Here is a 10,130-nt window from a genome sequence, read left to right on the forward strand (position 1 = left end):
AGCCGAAATTGTATCTGAAATTGGATTTTCACTGTGTTCAATAACCCTTAATATGATCAAATATTATGTTTGGATTTACAGCTCCATGGGCACAGGCCCAATCTTTATCTAGGGGCAAAACTTACCAGGCCAAATTCTCACATATTCAATATTACCCTGACAGGTTGTCAAGGGTTGGTGCTGGCATAGTGCCAGTGCACCTATGAGTATATGTTTTTCCTAACAACTACTGTGGGATGTGATCAAGAACAGAGCAGAGCAGGCCCAAAACTTGAAAATAGAAAGAAAGCTTTATTAAAATACATAAGAACAGAAATAGAAAAGAAAAACCTAAACACACAAAAAACAGAAATGAAAACTACTCAGAACATTTCTCCCCCAATTTCCACCCTTCTATGCTCAGACCTTTACACTTACACATTCCCTTCCATTTCACTTGCTCAAACAAAACCTTGGGTTCTCAATCAAAACAATCACCACTCAAAAAAGAGAACCAATCTTCAATTCAGCAAGGGAGAGAGGAGTCTCTCTCGCACCATAGACCCCCCCACAGGAAACACAGGTCCACCCTCCCATGTTTCCATGTCACCCATGGCACCGCCCGGAGAATTCTACCAGGGTGACACCCTCCTTTCCATGTCCAGTGCTCTCACCACCGTCCATGGACCAAAACTGCATATAGGGCTCTTTTAAGGATGCTTGGCCAAGTACCAAAAACCAACAATCTTCTCATTTCGGGACAGCAGTCCTCCCCATTTACCCCTGGGGCCGAGGGTTCCAAGAACAGAGATCTTCATCCCTGAAGGCAGAGGGCACCACCACAACCTCTTCCTCTCTTTGTTTGCTCTACTCCTACAGTGGCAGTCACTGCCACAAAGTCTTTGGCTCGAGCCAACTGCATCCATCCAAATACAGTCCTTATGTTCAGGAGGATTCAGGTTCAGTCTATGGATAACATTATGCAAGAAAAGTCCAGCCCAAAAAGCCACTCCTCTTCATCTCTGCCCACTTGGAATTCCTTTCATCTTCCTTTAACATCTCAGTCCCAGTCTGTCTCTCTCTCTTCTCTCAAACCACGAGCCAAGAGAATCAATGTCTGGAAAAAGTTTTCTTCTGCCTCAGAAAGAGTTAAAAGTCTCTGGCTCCCGGCAAGGCCACAGGCTCGATACTCCCTCACGAAGCCAGGCACTTCCCCCCCTCCTTCTCTGCTGCCGGCTGCTGCCAATATCAATTCTGAAGCGGTAATCTCTCCCTGGGGGGGGGAATGTCTGCTCACCCTGCGACCGGAACCAAAAAGGAAATCCCTCTGGAAGTCCTTGCTTTTAACCCCTTGTGTTCTCAGAGGTGTGTCCAACCTCAGTGGCCACTCCAGGTGCCAACATTCAAACCTGACCACTGATTGGTTTGACCACAACTTCCTGGAAAACTCACTTCCCCCTCAAACCAGGACACAGGTCGTTCTTATGAAGAGTTTTTGGATACATTTTGGACTAAAGTCACATGCAAATTTTGGGGCCAAATCTGAGTCATGGTTACCAACTGTGCAGATAACAGGCACAAAAAGAACAATTAAAACCACATCATCTTGATTTGTATCAGTCTCTGTTTTCCAGTTGCTTCAGGAACAGAGGTCTTCTTAACTCTGGAGCAGAGAATTCAGGGTTCTCTGCCAGCACCTCTGTTTTGGTGAGGGTAGTCAGGACTTGGAATGGCACTTTCCACTTAGCTTGTAAGGGTCACTGTCCCACTGTGAGCAACTGAGAAACAGACTCAGACCGGCAGGGAATCTGAATTGTTTATTCAAAAAAAAAAGCTGGTTTTATACACTTTTTCAAGGCACAGTATTTCCTTATATGGTAATTCTTGCTACATGACCTATCCCATGTTGCCTCGTCAGCAACACGCTTTCCTAATGTCCTTCTATGGGGTGATCACGTGCTGTTCACCTGTCTGTCAGCTTCTGGCCGGCTCCTCTCTGTAGGGGTCTGCTGCGTGGCACCTCCTGCCCCCAAGGTCAGGCAGAGACAAGCCTCTCTGTGCTGTCATGTGCTTCTTTGTGCTGCCATGTGTGTCTGCAGGCGCGTCCCACAGCCCACAGCTCAATTCTATCCCATGTCTTCCCACAACTCCTTTTTTGTTTTATACAAACAAGAAGTATGAAACAATACACTTCTTATATTAGAATATGTTTAGCTCACTGACCAAACCAAACAAGCTCCATTCCTCACAAAAGCAGTATCTTTCCTATAAACAGGGGGATAGATGAAAACAATAACTGGTAACTGCACACATCTTCCCATAAACTGAGACAGTGATTAAACCAATAAAACCTTGAGAAACAACTTAAAGCTTGTCTCCATCAGATCTTAAAAGGAAGAAATGCCACAATGCATACACCCTACAGAGAGTGTTGCCTTAAGGGCTGAAACAGAGGCTAGACAGAGTTATAAGAATAAAGTGAATACTTATTAAAGGCCTTCAAGGCCACACCCTGGCAGCACCAGAGCCACAGCAGTGGCTATGTATGCTAAGATGGCTCCAAGATGGAAGTGAAAGAGCACTAGTCACGAGATCGCCCCCCTTTTATAAGTTTCAGTCCATTTGCATACTATGGTCCACTGTCCAATCAACAACTCCAAATCATGACGTTTCATCCTTTCTGCTTGCCTTCTTTCTTCCACGTTGTTTATTCTCTGGGCCTGGAGTTCAAAGAGAGTGTCCTTGAAGAGATTGAGTTCCCTGCTAGGACCAAACTGCCCTGCCCCCATCACCCTGTGACAAGATCCCAGCACCACTTAATACAAAGGCAAAAGCCACCCACCAAAACAAGACAGAAAACCCCAAAACCTAAGGCATCAAGAGGAGCCTGCCAGAGCCTGCCGGACAAGGGAACACCACATGATCACCCCCATATAAGGACATTAATGAATGTTGCTGGCTTGGCAATGTGTGGTAGGTTGCTTAGTGAAGAAATACCATAAAAGGAAAGATGGTTTCTTGAAGAAGAGTATAAAAGCATCTTGCTTTTTACAATAAACATCTCAGTATCCCCAGTGATCTGAGTTTGTGCAATCAGTCGTCACAAATGGCATCCTGAATGGGGACTTAAATAGGCAACTAGTGGTTGTACTGGTGATAACATTCGACTGAACTTGACAGTGGGCTGAAATGAAGCCCAGGGGCTGAAATGAAGCCCATGGCATGCCAATACACCTTTCTACAAGATGGAAGTTATGCAGCCGAGAACTATGGAGAGTGGTGTATCCCAGGAACAAAAGGATGTCCCAGAGATGTTGATACTTATTTTGAAGAAACACAGCAGGAAAATTGAATCTACAGATTCAAACAGACTCTTGTTATGGGCTAAAGACTGTGATCCAACTTTAAATAGTACCAATGTTTTTGACCCTCAGACATGGGACACTTTAGGGTATGCTTTGTGGGACCAAGTTACATGGGGCGACAGAGTCCTGTCAGAGCTTTTGTGTTGGTGGCAGACAGTATTCGAGGCACTCATGGTGCATGTGGCACCCAGAAGACTGGAAAAAGAAGGACTCTTGTGCTGCCTCGACAGTCATGCCAGCCCCTTCTGCGTTCTCGCTGAGTGAAACACAAGGCTCTAATCGTAAGCTTGTTGGGGCTGTGGGAGGAGAACCAGAAGATGACCCCTAGTTCCCCAATCCATTTGATCTTGGGAGGGAGCCTGATCTTTTCCCGCCCGATCTGCATGATAGATGGGCAGCAGTGAGAAAACAAGCTGGCCCAGAGGGGGATGTGGATTTATTGCATGCTTTTCCAGTTATTTACCAGCCCAATCAACCACCCAGATGGGAAGGCTTGCCTTACAGTATCGTAAAAGAGCTTGCACTGCCCCATGCTATGCAGGGTCAGCTGGAGCGGTGCCGCGACAAGTGGTGGGAGCCAGGACAGCCCTTCCCGGCAGCCTATTCCCTCTCTGCCTTGCCCTCTGTGAGAGTGTAGTGGCGGTGGCAGCAGTGACAGAGGTCATGTAGGGCCGCAGGGCGTTGCTCCACAGTGGCGAGTACATGGTATAGCCAGGGGATGGCACCAGGTGCCAGGACAGCATCAAAGCACGTCCAGTGGGGCGAACGTGGCTCTCTGCATGTGGGTAGTGAGGAGGTGAGCCAGGGAGCCCAGTGGCACCAGCAAGCACCTGGTGGCGTGGTCCTGAGCTGCCTGCTTCCCCGCCATGGATTACAGCCTCCTGCAGACCCTTCTGAGCCAATACTGTGTTGGAGAAGAGAATTGGGTGGGCAGTCGGACTATTTATGTTGGGCATCGTGAACCACCTCCAGGCACTGAAGTGTACATTCCACAGATGTCCAGTTTCCCTGCCCCTGAGGTTCAACCCAGGCTAGCTGTAGGCCTCAGAGGGGACAGCTGGACAAAGGATCAAAGACAAAAGACAGAGGCGCACTTTCTCTTCTCAGGATACGTCCCACAGTTTATTACATGGAACCTTCTTATCTAAGTCCAGAGAAGGGAAAGAGGAAGTTCTTCTCGGGCAGGGTAATTTATGCCCTTGGGAGAGAGGGAAGGGGGTGGGGGATAGGACCCTTAACCAGTGGGGATTTGACACAGGGGGAGGGGGCGCAGCGAAGATCAGGTTAAATGGAACACACAGATCCATGGGAAGGTACAACACATTTAAATCATCCAGTGCAATAAATCTCAAAAATGAACTAACCTACTTAGTGCAATACAACATCTCACCGTTTCTTGTTATAATAAAGTCAAAGGAAAAGGCGTCGGGCCTACTCTGACGCAGGATATGAACTGGCCTACCACTTTTCATTTGTGGGCCGTTTCGGCTGCTCTTGGCCTGCAAGCTCTGCATGGTTTACTTCTGAGGTGTTAGGGATTATACTTTTGAGGGTTTTTAAGATTAGGCATCGTAGAACTCCAAACGCCAATACGATTAAAAACAAAACAACAAACAACAGAATTGTTTTAACTGTTGAAGTCCACCACCCTGAGAGACCTCAGCCTTTGAACATTTCGCTGAACCAGTCCTCAGATTCTTGCTTCCCTTGTCCAACCAAACTTTTTAGTTCTTCGAGGGCAGTGTGGACATTGGGTGCTTTCAATGTCAAATTCAGGCAACAGAGTCCTTCAAATTCCTGGCACTTGTGTCCATGCAGCAGCAGGAGGAAGTCTATGGCTGCGTGATTTTGGAGGGTGGCCTGCCTGGTAATTTCCTCGTCTTCTAGGAGGGAACTGATGGCGGTGGATGTTAAGTTTGCCTGTTTGACCACCCAGCACTCTAGGTGGCCTAATTCACCTAGAGCCTTAGCTGCTGCAACCCATGGAAGGAAGAGGGACGCAGCAATTCTTTTTGACTTGGCCCAATGAAAAATTTCCGAATCACATATTGGGTCCAAATTTTCAATGCTTCTCTTATGAATTTTGTTGGCCGAATTGTTTTTTTGAGTCCATTCGCCAATCAAGGTTTGGTTGGGTGCCAACAGGGACAATCGCCCGATGGTACATGGCGCTCCTAAAGCCAGGATGGGATTCCTGCCCATGTCTGATCTCCACAAATTAGAAATAGACCCTTAGGGAGGCTTTTGGGATGTAAATGATAGGGATTGTCTGCTGTAACATGGCTCAGAATTTTGCACCACCTTTTGGCAGTGAAGTCTTATCAATATTGCAGTATATTATGAAAGGCTTTAGTACTAGACAGAGGAGTGAAGATAATGTGAATGCAGTATGGTGCTGGAGAGTAATGTAATAGCTCTAATTCTTGGGGTTCTTGAGCTGCTCTGGGCATTTTCAGTAACCACTCTTCTATGGGATTCTTAATCATTGCAGCTCGCCGATGGTGGATTTTATTTGGCTATGTGTTGTGTGATTTGGGACTATGGTTAGGCATATGTGTGTCAAAACTGGTTGGATATTCTCCTGCTTGCAGGGAGATCCCTACCAGGCAGGTAGACATTGGGTCCTTTGCTGCTGCAGTAGACAGGCATATATTTTCTTGTTGGAGTGTCTGTGCCAGGGTCACCCAGATGTTTTCGCGTGGTTGAGGGACGATCCACGCAGCTGTCAGACTGCTCAGCACGAACAGGATGACAATTTGGACAGGGCTCATGGCGAGGTTGAGTGGGAGGCAGGTATTTTCTAAAAGGAAAAACAAACATGTTTAAAGCATTTTAAAGGTCTGAGGTCAGCCGGAATTAACCTGGTTTTATGAAGGTTCTGTCTTCTCTTTCGGGCGGTGTCTTCATTTTTAAGCAACAGCTGCTTGCTTCTTATCATCTGTTGCTGCTTGTTTTTTTGGAGCAAAAGGTTTTACCCACATCTGAAGTATCCAATGTGGGCCTGAGGGGATGGACACTCACCCGTAGCCATGCCCCCAGGTCACAAGCTCATAGGGACCTTTGATTTCCCAGGTTTCTGGGTCTCGAATTAAAACTGGTGGACGCTGTGATACCTTAAACTGATAACCGTTGTTAAGGTGGCACACCACCAGAGGACTCAAATTCTCAAATGAACAATTCAGAAAATTGATCGTGAACAGGGGTCTACAGAGTTTTTGCAGTGGTGACATCCAGGCTGTGAAACTGTTTTGCTTAGCTAGGACCTTTCTGAGCGTCTGGTGGGCACGCTCGATCACAGCTTGGCCTGTGGGGGAGGAGGGGATGCCTTCTGTATGTTTTACTCCCCACTGCTGGACAAACTCTAGGAATTCCTTGCCTTTGTACGCTGGGCCATTGTCAGTTTTGATGTTTTTTGGGATCCCCAGTACTGAAAAGGCCTGTACAAGATGCTTCTTGGCATGTGCAGCCATTTCTTCTGTGTGGGCAGAGGCATAAACTGTGTTTGAATAGGTGTCTACGCTTACGTGTACATATTTTAGGCAACCAAAACTAGGAATGTGTGTGATGTCTGTTTGCCACTCCTCGGAATGTGTGTGATGTCTGTTTGCCACTCCTCGCAGCTTTTAAGCCCCCTGGGGTTAACCCCCATACCTAGCAATGGCATGGTTTGTTGTTGGCAGTTAGGGCAGGTGGCCACAATGGCACGAGCCTGACTCTGTGTTAGCTGGAACTGACGCATTAGGCCTGGAGCATTTTGATGGTATTGCTGGTGACTTAGCTTGCCTGTTGGAAAATATCTGGAAGGCGTGCCATTTCTGCTGGGGCTGCAAGGGAATCTGCTTTGTGATTACCTTCTGCGATCTCACCTGGCAAATCAGCGTGCGACATTACGTGCATCACATAAAACGGGTGCTCTCGATGCAAAACTAAATAAATTAGTTTTGAGAACAGCCTAAAGAGATGCTCATTCTCGATGTCTTTGAGGATCGCCTGCTCCGCCCTGGACACTACCCCCACCACATAGGCTAAGTCCGTGACCAAATTAATTGACTCCGGGAACTTCTCAAAAGCTCTCACTACTGTGGCCAGTTCAGCTACCTGGGGCTATCCCTTCACAAACTCTAGATCAGCTTCCCAATGCTGAGTTTGGGGATTTCTTCAAGTCATCACCGACTTGTGGGACGCTCCGGATGCATCAGTGAACACTGTGAGAGCTTTGAGTGGCCTACAACTCCTTTTCTCACAAGGAATGAGGTGGAACTCTTCATTAAACAATTTGTGAGATGGGGCGTGGACTGATATTTGTTCACTGTAGCTGTCCAGGGATATTTGGAGGTTGGCATTCCCTTGGAGCAGACACTCAAACATCTTGTCAGCTTCTTGTCATTTTGTCAGCTTCTCGGGAACCTTCTTCCCCCCCCGGAAAGCTTGACTGAGAGGTGAAGACACACAAAGTCACAACCAGCCAGCTCACGCAGTCTCAACCTGGCCTTCTGGATCAGCTGAGCTATCAGCTCTTGTGGCCTTGTGATAGTCTTGGAGCGTTGGCAGGAGAGGAAGACCCACTCTATTATTAAGAGTGAATCTTTCTGGCCTTAAATCCATTGGAATATCAAACCGTGTAAGTGTGGCAGCTTTCCTAGAACAATGAATTTGAAAGGCAGCTCGGGCTGGTAATGGTGAGCCTGCCTCTCGGCCAAAGCTTTTTATGCCTTATTTATTGCAGGTTTTGCCTCTGGGGTCAGTTCTCTGGGAGAGAGCAGCTCTCTGTCTCCCCTCAACAACTTGTTGAGGGGATGTAGGTCTTTGTTGGTGAGACCTAGCCAAGGCCTGACCCAGTTCAAGGACCCACACAGGGAATGGAGATCTGCTAGGGTTTTGGGATCACTTTTGATTTCCAATTTTTGTGGAACAATGGTCCGCGCCGTGATCTCCAAGCCCAGATACTTCCAAGGTGGCACCGTTTGAACTTTCTCTTCCTGCAGCTGAAATCCAGAAGAGGTTAAAACTTTACCCACTAGATCAAGTGTGGATTGGAGTATGGTGTCATCAGGGTCACACAAAAGCACATCATCCATGTAGTGGAGGATGATAGCTTCTTTTCTTTCAGCGCGTACTGGGGACAGCAATGAAACCATGTACCACTGGCAGATCATAGGGCTGCATTTGAGGCCTTGCGGCAATACCCCCTAGTGGTAACGCTTCATCGGGGCCTCTCGATTAATGGTAGGAACCGAGAAGGCAAACCGTGGGGCATCTTCTGGGTGTAGAGGAATTTGGAAGAAACAGTTTTTGATATCTAGGACAGCTAATTGCCAATTTTGAGGGAGCATTTTTGGGGAAGGCATCCCTGGTTGGAGTGATCCCATGTCCTCAATTACTTTGTTTATTTCTCGGAGGTCATGAAGGAGTCTCCACTTGTCTTTCCCTGGCTTCTTTATTACAAAGACCGGGGAGTTCCAAGGACTGGTTGTCTCTTCTATGTGACGACCTGGCTAAATGTTCTTCTATGATCTCTTCAAGCACGTTAAGCTTTTCTTTACTGAGTGGCCACTGATTTACCCAGACTAGGGTGTCATCTAGCCACATTAACTTTTGGGTAGGGCGCTCTACATTCTAAAAATCCTGGGGGGTTTTAGGGATAACTCATTAGACCCCCTACTGGGACATGGTGTCTCTTCCCCACAAGGGAGCCTTGTAGTGGATGACAAATGGACAAACACGGGCCAATTTTCCATCCAGCCCCTCAATTTGCACAATGCTTTTTGGTATTTTTGCCATTTGAAGCCCTCCTATACCTTGAAGTCTGCCAGCCACAGGTTGCAAGTCCCAGTGTGAAGGCCACATCTTTTTTGGTATAATCGTGACGTGTGATCCCGTGTCTAAAAGGTCCTCTATGTAGAGGTGGTCTGTCCCACGGGTCAGGTTGCACCCCATAATAGGTTTGTCCTCGCCAACTACTTCTGCTCAGTAGATGTCAGGTGTTTTGTCATTTACTGGGTCCTCCACTGGAGTGGGAATGGCCTGGGAAATGATTTGCCCCTTGGCCAGGTAGAAGGGTGGCTGAGGGCAACACGCCAAAAGAATGAACTTGGGCCTGATTCCCTTAGTGGTCATGGGAACAATCTCAATCTCCATGGGTTTGTGTGCTGTGTCCCCAATAACAGAATACTCACTGTCCAGTCCTGTATGATCTACTGTCAAGTCTTGTGATTTCTCTGGCAATTCTACTTCAATTACTGTCCAGTGGGTAGATCTGAAAAGAAAGGCATCTTTAGTTACAAGCTTAAAACACCCGCAAGGCTTACAAGCCTTGCTAGATAAACATTCACTATTTTTTTCTTTTTGTTTCTCCCCACCCAGCTTCCCTTCCCCTTTTCCTGTTAAGAGAGAGTCTTTTTCTACGGTCGGACCCGCTGTATTTGTGTCATGGCGCGGCATGGGTCTGAGCTCCAGTCTTAGTTTTTTGGATTGTCGGTTGTTTCATCTTTCTGAGACTTCTTCTGCTTCTGGTTTTGGGGACAGTCTCTGGCAAAATGTCCAGGCTTTCTGCACAGGTAGTAGATGATGTGTCGAGGTAGTCTTGGTGAAGTCTGTTGCTTCTCTACTTCTGGTGTTGCAGCAGCACCCATCTTTGTATTGTTCAGTCCAGGCTTTTCTTCTGGTGTGCTGAACAGCTCTGCTTTCCTGGCACATACTTTTATTATTTGTGTCAGTGTGGGAGGAGGTTCGATGGGAAGTCCTAGAATTACTCTGCGGCAGGTTTTGTTGGCATTCCTCTGAGCC

This window comes from Prinia subflava (assembly GCF_021018805.1).
Source record: "Prinia subflava isolate CZ2003 ecotype Zambia chromosome W unlocalized genomic scaffold, Cam_Psub_1.2 scaffold_39_NEW, whole genome shotgun sequence".
In the NCBI taxonomy this organism is placed as follows: domain Eukaryota; kingdom Metazoa; phylum Chordata; class Aves; order Passeriformes; family Cisticolidae; genus Prinia; species Prinia subflava.